We start from the raw sequence: 13,289 nt of genomic DNA on the forward strand, positions 1-13,289 counted from the left end.
ACCTTTGGATCCAGATTGCCGCTGTAATTAAAACTTTGCGAGAACACCTTAAGTCAACCGTAAAACGCATTTTTACTTGTCGAGCATACACCAGCGGACACCAAAACTAACCGTACAACGTTTGCTCTCGTGCCGCCTCTCTTATTCCCCGGTTTGCGCTCATATTTTATTCAAAGTAAAAATCATCCTTTGTTGATTTGTTTGCAGTTGCTGCTTTTAAACTACTTTTTTGTTGTTGCATTTGCATAGATTGTTGTTTATTGTGTTGCATTTTTTCTATGTTTATCTTCATAGTTTCTGTTGTTGTTGGCGCCACTGGCACTGCAGTGTTTCCTCCCCAGTGTTTACCAGTTCCTTTGCCACAACTTAGCGCAGCAACTCATTTGCTGAAGAGTCGAGAGTCGACAGCGAACTTGCAGGTAGCAAAAGGGCAGCAGCAGTTGTTTGTCAAGTGGCAAGTGCCACGTAGAGTGTGCGGTAGGGTGCTGCGAAGGAATAAAGCGATGTGATGCATAAAAATGGGGTTAGTAGCGTTAAGTTTAGTTATATTTTGTAGAGACACTTGTGCCATATCGTACACACTGCACTGCGAGTAAACAAAGCGTTTAGAGCGGGGCAAAGGAAGCGGCAACAGCAATGAAATTGTCAAGGGTGCCAAAGTAGGGGAAACCGGAAATTTCGTGCGGTCAGTAGCAGTTTAAAGCGAGCATTTGCCTAAGCCAAATTGACTATTCAACTTAAATGAGGTGATTCGAAAGCGACAATAAGACAGTGTGACTGAATAAATATCAAGTTTATTGGCTACTTTTTTGGGACTAACGGTACTCTTCGTATATACAAATTATAGCTACTGCATAAATATTTATTGGTAATAATTCCCTCGATATACGTGTTATAACATATATAATATTTTCATAAATATTTGCGGGTCCTAAGAGCCTACTCATACATATAAAATCTATAAAAGCGCCATAAGCAAGCTTGAAGTGGCTTTTAAAGCATCCAAATCGTACGCAAATAAAATTAAAGCAGCACGCAGTTATACTCACTCCCGAGCATTTATTTTCGGTTGTGTTATTTTTTTCAGTTTATCAATATCCTATTTTCCACACACTCTCACACGAACACGCATATTCCCCTGCCGAAATCAATTGGAAAATTTACCGCCCACACATTTAAATGGCAGGTGCTTTATCTACTTACAATTCAGCAAACATTCCTGCCACAGCCCTTTTCACCCTACCACAGTGCCACATTTATATGTTATCCTGTTTACGAATGCAGCTTCTCGTGCCGCAGGCATTGTCGTAATGTCAAATGGCAAAAATCATAAAAATTTCATGCATAGCAAGGCAAATCTCTGGCAGTGAAAAATTTCGATTGCAAATCCGATTTTCGGCGAGAATCGAATTGAATGCGGGTTGGCATAAATTGTCATTTGCATTTTCCCTTCATGTGATTGTATATGTATGAGAGACATGAGAGTGTGTGTGTGTGTGCGTGTGTAGAAGTGCTTAAATGCCGTATAAGCCATGTAAAGTTCACATAACCCATTTCAAACGTAAAAAAGCAACAAAAATACGACAAAAAGGATCAAACGCGTACATACTAAATGTGATTTAAAGGTTTACTTGTGTGCATAAATAAACATAAACATGGAAGAATTCAATAAGCTCTTGTCGTTCGGTCTTGCTTCTTGTACGCCATTTTTTCCCCAACGCACATGACAAATCAAAAAGAGATTATGTATAATTTCATATTTTTACACACATATACACGTGTGTACTCAAGTAACGGTATACATAATATATATTTTTTGAGTGTAATAGTGTGGGGTTTCGATATGTGTTTAGCTTCCAGCGGCAGTGAAATATTCGATTTCTTAGGCAAATATATCAATAAAAGAGTTTCGACTCTATATGGTTAAGTCGCAAAGGAGTATCTTACTACTGAATAATAATTAATATATTCCCGATCTGATAAATGATTGCACGAAAACATGATCCTATCTCGAATTCGATACTGTCTTAGATATAGAATTTAGTTATACAATCCATGTTAAGAAAATAAGCCCAGAAGAGCCAAATCCCATCAATTAATGATATCGAACAACTTACAAAAGTCATCCATTAATGGATAACAAATTGGACTCAACGAGTCGAATACCATGCCTAAAGTCGATCATAATTCACCAATTAAGAAAACAGCAAAATTTCGTGACATTTTTTTTAAGAAAGTACTCGATCGAATGTTTCGAAATTTTTTGGACATGTTAAGGTAGATTTCAGCTATATTTTAAGATTTTTTTTTACATGAGCTGTCTTGGGAGGTACCAAAACAAAAAAAGATCACCAACTGCTGACATGATTCCGGCCGAATGAGTATCTGAAACAAAAAAATTCAAAAAGTGTATTAAAGTTGAAGATATTTCCTATACGATGATGTATAGCGACGATTTCTGAAAAATATCAAATATTAACAAAATGGCGTAGTTCTGAAAAAAATGGTAGTTTATTTAATGCCAAATAGACAATTTTCAGCAAACAAAAAGATCGTAGGTCATTGTATAGTTAAAAATATTCAAGAACATTCAGTTTAAATTTGAAGTCGGTCGGTAAATTTCTTGTTGAGTTATGATGTCAGGAGTTTTGAGAAAAACGCGTGTAAAGTTTCAACTATGGCGGCTTATGTATGTCGCTCTTTAGAACGCTGCCATTCAAAAACTATTCGGGATACAACCTTATCGCTTTCATAGGATATTGTTGAAAGTGTAAACTAATGCGTCACCAGGAGCGCGAACATCGCATGAGTACCATATATCGATAGTAACCAAATGATGCACCTTTGGTGGTCACTGGCGGACGGATCGGATGCACTAGGTGGATGGAATTCTATTTATACATGTTAGTGCTGCCGATACCATGAAACAATTAACTAATTACTTAATTAGCCTTCAATTGACAAAAAATAAAAGTTCCTATCCAATCTTTTGAAGTACATATGTACATTCAACGAGAAGAGTAAAACATATTTTTGGTGAAAAAGGGTATTTTTGGAACGAAAGGACAGAAAATCAAAACTGTTGTTTTTTATGTTTAAGAGGAGTAATAGCTATGATCTATCACAATTTCGAATAATTGATAAAATCAGAACACCTTATATAAGTACATTTGGCCTTTTCGCACAGGAGTTAATTGAGCAATTAACCGGCCTTTACTCGTTTTAAACGCAAATTTAGATCGATTTATCATACAAAAGTGTTTTACTGCATTAATTTTTAATCGAATACAAATCGAGTTGAAACAGGATGAAACTCTGCGAGTTGTTGCCCCGCTGTACATTTGACTGTGTTTATTGATTAAATTGCATTCCGCTGATTAAACCAACCAAATTTGTATGAACAGCAAAAATAATGTACAAAAACTTGAGTAGACTTGGCTGTGCAAATGACAAAAACTGGTTAATGTACTAAATTTTTTTGGTTGTATGAAAATACTATTAGTCAATTATATTTTAATGGCACAAATAAAGTCATACTCAGATAATGGCGGAATTGTCCCACAGAAATATAACGTACGTTGGTTAAAATCACAATATGTATTTGAGATTACATAAATTGAGCTGCGTCTACCCTTGCCACGGTTTCTTAATCATAAAAGGTATTCTAAATGACTACTCTACAAAACTTTACAAATTAGTAAATTGTGACTAAAGAACTTTCACACTTCAGTAACATGACATGAAATTTGTTTCCGAATGATTTTAGCATATCTACAAATGAAAAAGTTTCAAAATATTAAATTTCAATTTTAACTACATGCATTCCCCTCCTAGGATCACTAGCGGTTTCCAAATTGAATGAAACCAGACAGCTTACTTGACCGTCTAGTTGTGTCAATTTGAATAGTGTCTGTTGACCTGTATAGTCTATATTGTTCGCGTGCGTTCGCCGCGGTTGTGCTTTCCAGTCCGATGATGGCTTACTACACAAAGAGTTTTTGATATAAGATTTGAAAAACAAAAAAACTTAAAGAATGTAGTCTTCACTATTTTTTTTAACAAACTGATTTCATCAAAGCCCAACCCAACCTTACTTGCTGTTTTTCTCTCGCATTTTTATACTACCAAACGAGCAGATCCGTGTGGAAATTTTAATTGTTACCTTTGCTTATTCGGCTTGTACCACATATTCCTGGGCAAATACATACAGTTGTTTGTATGTTTGTATGCAGTACTCTCGTACGGTTTGCTTTACTCCTGTGCCTTTAAAAGGCTTCAAAACAAAAACTGCTAACTGCCGAAGGCGTATGCACCCAGTTGCTATTAAAAAATTGAAAGTTGGATAAAATTTGTTTTTTCCTTGTCTGAGTGGTGTAGTGTTTGTACAGAGGCCTTCTTTCTACAGATGTGAAAAACAATTAACTTTGAAATACCGTCTATTTGCTTGGGCCTTACTTTTGTTAATTACATACATACCATATGTTGCTTGTGAATATTGATTTACACTGTGCACACAGACGAGTATGTAACTTTAATTGTAATTGCCTAAAGTGGGATATGAGTGATGACATGTTGGGGGTATACTGGTAAGGATAACTGATAAACCACTGTGAAAGTAAACATATTTGTATATGTACTGAGAGATCACCGGAAGCTTATTAAAACGAGCCGTTATATAGATTTAAATTTGTAGTACGAATAATTTTGAAGGGTTTCAGCAGGTCCTCTTGCATTGCTGACAGTTTTGCCGTAAGTTGTGTTGGTCCTTACTGGTTTGTAAAACTGTATTCAAAATTGGAGCCAATTGAGCGTTGTTATAAATATCAGCCGAGCTGAGTAGCAATAATAGTAATACAAACAAGGTGTCATGTCATCCTTGCAACGATCCTTTGGTGACCCAAACATATTAAGAAATTTTCTTGTTAATTGACAATCTAGACAATTGTCTAGTAATTGACACTGGTAAACGTCGATAAGTGGAGGTGCGTTAGTCAAAGACCAATGCTATGGCTGACTGGTAGCATACTAACATTCGGTGCGTTAAGGCCTGATTAAGAGCATGGTTTTCATTAGGATAGGAAACTATTAATTGTTTTGATAACTGAATACTTTTATAAATACTATAACTATACTCTTATATAATACATAAATATACGTTTACGGATACTTTAAAATGGTCTAATTTGTAACCTCAAGTAGTCATATAAAACGAACGTGTTTTACAAAAAAGTCCGTTTTGCTGAGTTTTCAAAGAAGCAATACAAATCTAAATCAACCAACTCAAAAAGACTTTGCAAAACCCTCAATCAATCATGTTATTTATCACTGCCATATTTCATCTTCAGATATGTCTAGTGAAGTATACAAATACTATATACATATACGAACACGTACATACATATATGGCGTTATTTTATACGTAAACCTGGTTTTCCCATTTATTCTGGTCGATACTTTTTTCCCGACGTACTTTTTTACAATTTTTAGCTTTTTGCTTCTAATTTTTTCACTTATACCTCAGTTCTTATCGCGTTCAATTGGATAGACATCAGCCTTTGGAGAGAAACTGCAAATTGATTTATTCGAAAGTGTTGTAAGACAAAGTTTTTATTTCCCTAAATACTATTGGACAGTCTTTTATGCATTTAATTTTTTCTTTTGATGGCAAAATTTTACAGATGCTTCCGAACAGTTCACATTTCGGTAAACTGGCAAAATGACACAGAATCTGAAAATCAGAGTGTTCTAAGCGAAAGTCGAGAGAAGGGGAAATAGGAGAATATAGAATTAAAAAATCTCCGTAAGCCTTCTTGGAATTTTAAGCATGTTCTACTTAATTTATAGAAAGTGATTTTCCATAGTACGTATTAAGGTTCAATTTCAGAATATCGTAATTTAGATGCAAGGACTCTCTGTTATTTAAGACTGTGAATATGTTCTTGAGGATATAATTGTTGGAGTAATGGGTACTTTGGAGCATGTACATCTTCGTAAAAAAAAAAACTAGAACTTGCGTGGCTTATGCAGAGTTCATAACAGTTTCATTAGCTATCGATCGATTTCCACTCTATCATATCATACTAAGTCTACTTTTCAGTTTTTAACATTTAACAAATTAAAATACTTCACTCTCTCTATCTCTTTTCTACTGAGGAGGTTATCATTTGTGTCCAAACGAGCAGGCTCCAAGAGTGTTAGACCAAAAAAAACCGATTCATAACTCATTTCGATATTATACTTTAGAGTGGTATTCGATTTCTCAAAATTAGACGGTAATATATTGAACAAGTAAGGAAGGGCTAAGTTCGGGTGTAACCGAACATTTTATACTCTCGCAATTTATTGATGTAATTTTATAAAGACAACACAATTCGACCCATATATTCGACATAAAGTTCAATAGAATAACGAAAATCATCATAAATAGTATATGGGGACTGAGGTAATTCCTAAACCGATTTCACTCGTTTTCACCACCAAGATACAATGTATCGAAGACTATACGATCACTTAATTTAATATTACTTATAATTAGGTATATAGGATCTGGGGGAAGTTATGACCCGATTTTTACCATTTCAGGTACAGAGAGAAACTGTTATAAGAAAAAAATTCAGAGGGAATGAATTACATTAAAATATCTGAGGGATTTACCTATATTTTCGGTGAAAAATTAACCTTAGGCACTGAGTTCTTCATGTTTGATATCAGGGGCCTTGAAAAGTCATGGTCCGATTTTGACAATTTTTCCACAAGTGATGTCACAGCTCAAATTCAGTATTTGTGTAAAGTTTTACTCCGCTAGCTTCATTGGCTCCTTATGAATACATTATAAAGTGAACGAATCAGATGGAATTCAAAATTGGGTTATATGGGAAGTAGACGTAGTTGTGAACCGATTTCGCCCATATTCCACCCGTGTCATCAGGGTGTCAAGAAAGTGTTATGTACCGAATTTCATTGAAATCGGTCGAATAGTTCTTGAGATATGGTTTTTGACCCATAAGTGGGCGACGCCACGCCCATTTTCCATTTTGTAAAAAAATCTCAGAGCAGCTTCCTTCTGCCATTTCTTAATTAAAATTTGGTGTTTCTGGCGTTTTTCGTTAGGGAGTTAACCCACTTTTCGTAATTTTCAACCTAACTTTTGTATAGGAGGTGGGCGTGGTTATTATCCGATTTCTTTCATTTTTGGACTGTATAAGGAAATGGCTAAAAGAAACGACTGCAGAAAGTTTGGCTTATATAGCTTTATTGGTTTGCGAGTTATATACAAAAAAACTTATTTGAGGGCGGGGTCACGTCCACTTTTCCAAAAAAATTACATCCAAATGTACCCCTCCCTAATGGGATCCTATGTTCCAAATTTCATTTTCATAACTTTATTTATGGCTTAGTTATGACACTGTATAGGTTTTCGGTTTCCTCCATTTTGTGGGCGTGGCAGTGAACCGATTTTGCCCATATTCGAAAGCAACCTCCTCAGGGTGCCAAGGAACATGTGTTCCAAGTTTCATTAAGATATCTTAATTTTTACTCAAGTTATCGCTTGCACAGACAGACGGACAGACGGACGGACAGACATCCGGATTTTAAATCTACTCGTCATCCTGATCATTTATGTATATATAACCCCATATCTAACTCTCATATTTCTTGGTGACACAAACAACCGTTATGTGAACAAAACTATGAAACTCTGTGCAACAGGTTGCGAGAGTATAAAAACGGACTGGTATTTTGATAATGTCTCAATTTAGGGATGAGTGATATTTCACTTTCCGGTGATTTTTACACTGTAATTGAAAAATCGCGTATAGTAACACCGATCAATTTTTGTAAATATCAGTGATTTACAATCGCAATTGCAGTTCAGTAATTTGAGTTCGATCACAGTAGCTATAGAGAAGTTCAGTACTTTTGTTCGGGCACAATACATATAGCAGTTCAGTGATTCTAATTCGATCACTGCAGCAATAGCAGTTCGAAAAGTAACAATCACTGTTCAGTGATCACAGTAGCAATTTTAGTTGCGATTCCGATAATTTTGGTACGGTGATTACAAAAGCAGTTAAATGTACCCAAAATTTATTAATTAGTTAATTCAGATTACAAAAACAGGATAATTGGATATGGTTAAAATCAATAAAAATGGAAATCGCAAAGCAATATAAAATCACAGTGATTTAAAAATAGCAATCACTGAAATCACAGTGATTAAAAAATAGCAATATCGCTCATCACTATCTCAAATATTTTCAACCTGAAGTTTCTTGAGAACTTTCTACATAATTCTATATAATCCACTGAATCTGGACCACTAGGTGTAATCTTATTGAAGGCTATAATATTGAAATTAATCCATATGCAATAAGAAAATTATTTTCCAGACGAATTAATGACGAGTATAAATGATGGAAACACCTACCAAAATATATTCTTGTTCTGAAATTTCTGTACTTTTTTGTCTTAACGAAATATTAATTTAGCATTGTTTAAGAATTCCGAATATTAGACCTCGATATCACCTCAACGGCATGTCACTTAATAAACGCACAGAAATTTAGTTATGTGCAACAAGGTAAATTTGCATTTGAAGCTTTTCAGGAAGAGCGCATTGCATGGTTTCATATCAACTTTTATTGATATTATCTGGACGCAAACAAAGAAGCGGAAGGGGTGGGGGAGAAAGTTTTAGCAGTGATTCCATAAAAGTTGCCGTCAACACCAAATGGTGCTACAACCGAAATCAAAACATTCCATTTGATTTTACGAACAAGCCTTCAGAAAAAAGCAAAAATAAAAATATTCAGGATGAAAAATTCCAAGCGGAAATGCCGATTTTTTTGTTGGTAGCAAAATGCAAAATTTGCGAAAAAATCTAAAATACTTTCTACATGTGGCCCAATAAATTTGAAAGTCAATGAAGCGTTTTTTCACAACACAAATGCAGAGTGTACATATTATGGAATGTTGACGGTGTGACGATTTCAAAGGTGTTAGAAAAGGGTTTGGGACAGCAATAAATGACCGGCAATTCTTCCGCAGATGTTCGACCACCTCAAATGAAGCGCCACTGCGAAGGTACACTTAACATTTGGCACGTCTTACGGTGGTCATTTCTTTTCAACTTGCCTGGCCCACTTGTTTATTCGGTTGGGCACTTATTCCGTTATACACACACCAACACACCGATAGATACTTCGATTTGCCTTCACAACGTCTGCTAGCTGTCACTTTCAGTGCGAAAGCTTTGAGTTAGAAGGCACTAGAAGTCAGCCAGCCGCTGTGGCTGAAGCAGAGAATACAATAAGGTTAGGAGACAAAAATTGCCATAAAGAAGAAGTAGAGGAGAGGAAAGAATAGAAAAATAAAATCTGCAAAATGCCAAATCTGAAAAATATTCGGAAAAAATAAATGGCAAAATGGGAGGAAAATGTGAATTTAAATGCGAAAAAAATGTCTGCTGAGATTTCGTGGAAGGATGGAACGCCAGATTGAGTGGGTGGCGCCGCAACGGGTAGGCAAGTAAGTGAGGTAGTCACTGCTGTAGGCTGAAAGTTGGCTGCCGTTAATGATGTGAATCTAAGTGGCTTTTTATACCGTGTCGACCCAACTTTTTCTCGCCATTTCGCTTGCCAGTCGCATAAAAGCACATTTGTTCTGCTGTCAGACATCGCTTCGACAAGCCGAAAATAATAAATTGGCATAAATTAAATAACAAGAAATAAGACTTAATGTGCCGATTCTGGCAATAATGTTGGAAAAATGTTCATGAGCCCAATTAAATTGCAGCTATTATGCAAGGAAGTGTTAGCATGTGATCCACTCAATTATGAGTAAGACTTTTTAAAAAATACAATAAAAGTACTTTTGTTGTGAATAATAGAAATATAATTATATTTTTCATATTTGAAACTTCTTTAGTAATGTTGGACTATATAATCTAGCCTCTACGCTGCAAAACCATCTAGGAGTCAATGAATTTTAAATTGTTTCCCAAGAAATCATCATTAGAGACTTATAGCCTTTTCGCACAGGAGTTAATTGATTCATTAATTTTTAATCGAATATAAATCGAGTTGAAACTGGAATGCTGCTCTGCGGGTCTACGCTAATTTCTCAATTATAATCTTAAAGTATTAAATTATTTGGCAGCCAACGTGTTAAGGGACTCTCCTTGAATAAGTGGTTATATATACTCAAATTCTTATGATATCAACTTCAAAGTTTGAAGATTTTAGGAAATTATGCACTGTGCCAAAATCTTCTACCTACTTGTTGTTTTCGCGAATGATTTATCTAAAATATGTCAAATTCATTATTTTACATATTTTTTTAAAAGCTTTCAAAATAGCTAACTAACAACTATGTAATGTATGTGTGCTTCTAAAAATATGTTTAAATATATAGATACAACAAAAAATAAATAATTCATTTTGACAAAAAAACTAAAAGCACATGTATTTCTAAAAAGTCTTTGAACTCTGGGGATTATATGGTAAAAAATTTACAAACTGTAATCCACCAGTGCATTACATATGAAATTTGCCTAATACGAGAGTGTGTACAAATATTTTTGGAGCAAGGGGTCATTTTGCATTTTTTAATCAATAATTTTAGATTTCTAGTACATTCAACTATTTATTTTTAGAAGTCTATTTTGTTGTGATTTATTGAAGGCATGCCATGAGCAAGTTTCACAGTACACAATAATTAAAAAAAATATAAAATTTCGAAAAATTAAGTTTTCGCTTCAACGCTCCTCTATTTGGATAGATATTCGAACATTTTATATTATATACCAGATATGAACGAATGATCTTTGTTTTGACTTTTTTCCGACTTTAATTATAGAACTTCCTATATGTCGTGCGATTTCCTTTGAATGCCCGTCACAATCCATTCAGCCAGTTTAAATTATATTTTGAATTACGTATAACTACAGTTAACTACTGATACCATTGTAAACTTTCGGCATTATAATATTTAGCTTGTGTATATATAAATTGCTGTGTATTGTTAGCGGCACGAGCAAATATTGCATAATCAATTATTCGTGTTAAATGACAGATTCATCGCGCATTTGAAATAGTTGCTTTTGTTGTTTGACCATAAATAAATAAATCATTTTAGCAAATAAATTGCCATAAGCATTGTTGGATTAAAAATACAGCAAATCGGTATTTATCTGATATCGATACGTTTGTATTGGAAACTATTTATGCATTATGTGGGAAAACTAGTTTAACGCTCAAAATAGGCAACGGCGCCTGAAACGTTTTTCTACGGATTTAAGTGAATATTGACAGTTATTTCGCATTTAAATATTTGCCTAAATTAAATGAATGCGTTTAGTGTAAATACTTGCAGTAAATTAAAATTCAAAATTAAAATAAAATATAAAAGTATTTTACTTCTAAATAAATATTTATAATCTGCCTAGGTAATTAATTGTTTTATACTTTTTACGAAACAAAATGTTAAAAATGAAATATATTTAGATAAAGCAAATGAATTAAATTTGTTATATATCATTGAAGTAATCATTGAATAAACAATAATACTATCTCTTTTTTTATTTACAGAGTATCGATTTTGCGGGAAAAATGTAATCAATAGAGATCAATTCAAGAAGGCTAGACTTAAAGCTCTACTAGAAACTCTTTCATTCTAAATTAAACCTCTATAATTCTGAGTAAGTAATATTTCCGAAAACATAGTTTACTTTAGTCATAATATGTACATTTGATTTGATTCGCTACATGTATTTTATATTAAAATCTGCCTTAATATAATATAGACCCCATGCCTGTTTGCTGGTAAATTTTTATTAGAACAAAATACAACACAGAAGCTAATGATATTGAACATGGTGACAACTATAACTAACAATAGCTTATTTATGCCATTATAGCTTGCAATATGTGTCAAGACTAAGTTGATACCAGCAGTTCTCCAAGTTCTTCACTACTCTTTCTCCACCCGATTTATCTCCAATCATGACTCAAAGTGATGAAGTTCATCGAACGTTGATATCTTGTTGTTGATTGGAAGCAACACTTAACAAGCTTTGGCATGTTTTGTTTTAATGATTACGTTTAAATATAATTTCGGCCACAATTGCATTGTTCGCACAAAAATATTTCTAAAATTTCAAACATTTTTTTTTAATTTAAATTTTATTTTTATATCCAGCAGCGACATCTACTGTCGACCATCGTGAACAACAACTCACAGACAAAAAACGTCTTTAAAAATTTATGTAGAAAAATTGTATTTTTATTTTGTATGGTAAATCGATCTAAATCGAGAAAAGGCCTGTTAATTGATCAATTAGCTCCTTTGCGAAGTATATTACTCATATTAGCCGATTTATATGGATGTTTTAAAACCCTAATATTTGGTATATGGGAGCTACCCTTTTTTGACACAGAGGCACACTATTAGAGGAAAAAATTCCCTCTGAATTTCTATAAAATGTCTGAGAGACTTACCTATATTTTCGTAAATAATTATCAATTAGCACTGATGCTCTCATTTTCGGTATTTGGTGCTTTGAAAAGTTAATGTTTCCCCATTTTGTAATATATTACATGAAATTTAATTCCAGTTGTATATTGGAATGAGTTGATTTATAGTGCTTGGCATGATGGGAAAAAATAACAGACTATATATTTTATTGTGAAGTATAATATTTATGGCAAACTAAACCAAATAGACCGTTGTTAAGTTATCAGATAATACCCTAAGCGGTGTTAATTTTTCAAAGTTTCGAGATATTCCTCACATACACGTACATATGTATACTGGTTTTCTGCAGACTATAGTAATTAAATTTAGCAATATATGACTGTAAATGTAAGTTAAGACTATATGACTTACTGATAATTACTTGAGATAGCCGTCTCAATTTAGCTTCACTTCAATAAGATACATAGCTTAATATTCAAATGTCATTTGTCCAAGCAATTGTCCAGTTAAGAAAAATAATTTTATTGAAGTCGCAATATTAAAAGCTTATGCTATTAAATTCTTCTATAATCAAGTTGGAAAAACTTTCGTAGACGAAATCTCCAAAAACTTTTAACAATGCTGTCGAGTGTTAAGTCATAAACTTGTTATTTTGGATAATCACTGTTTTCCAAAAATATATCGCAATTTCTAATCTCCTTCCAAATCACCTCTTTATACTCCTCACGTTCGGCTGACAAGCGTAATCCACCTTATGAGCTGCTTAAAGTACGGCAAATTCCTTTTGATGTGCGCTTTAATGCGGCACAGACGCC

The 13,289-nt window shown here is 33.9% G+C and overlaps 1 protein-coding gene across 3 annotated transcripts in view; it reads left to right on the plus strand.

Moving 5' to 3' along the window:
* LOC105214739 (uncharacterized) overlaps positions 1-13,289 on the plus strand; it is a 116,552-nt gene that overhangs the window by 73,360 nt on the left and 29,903 nt on the right. For all 3 annotated transcript variants that reach the window (XM_054226992.1, XM_029041975.2, XM_011188322.3), the window contains one exon: positions 11,589-11,698. The gene's annotated coding sequence lies outside the window, so the exon portion shown is untranslated. The remainder of the gene's footprint in view (positions 1-11,588; positions 11,699-13,289) is intronic.

The sequence above is a fragment of the Zeugodacus cucurbitae genome, chromosome 3, assembly GCF_028554725.1.
Source record: "Zeugodacus cucurbitae isolate PBARC_wt_2022May chromosome 3, idZeuCucr1.2, whole genome shotgun sequence".
NCBI lineage: Eukaryota > Metazoa > Arthropoda > Insecta > Diptera > Tephritidae > Zeugodacus > Zeugodacus cucurbitae.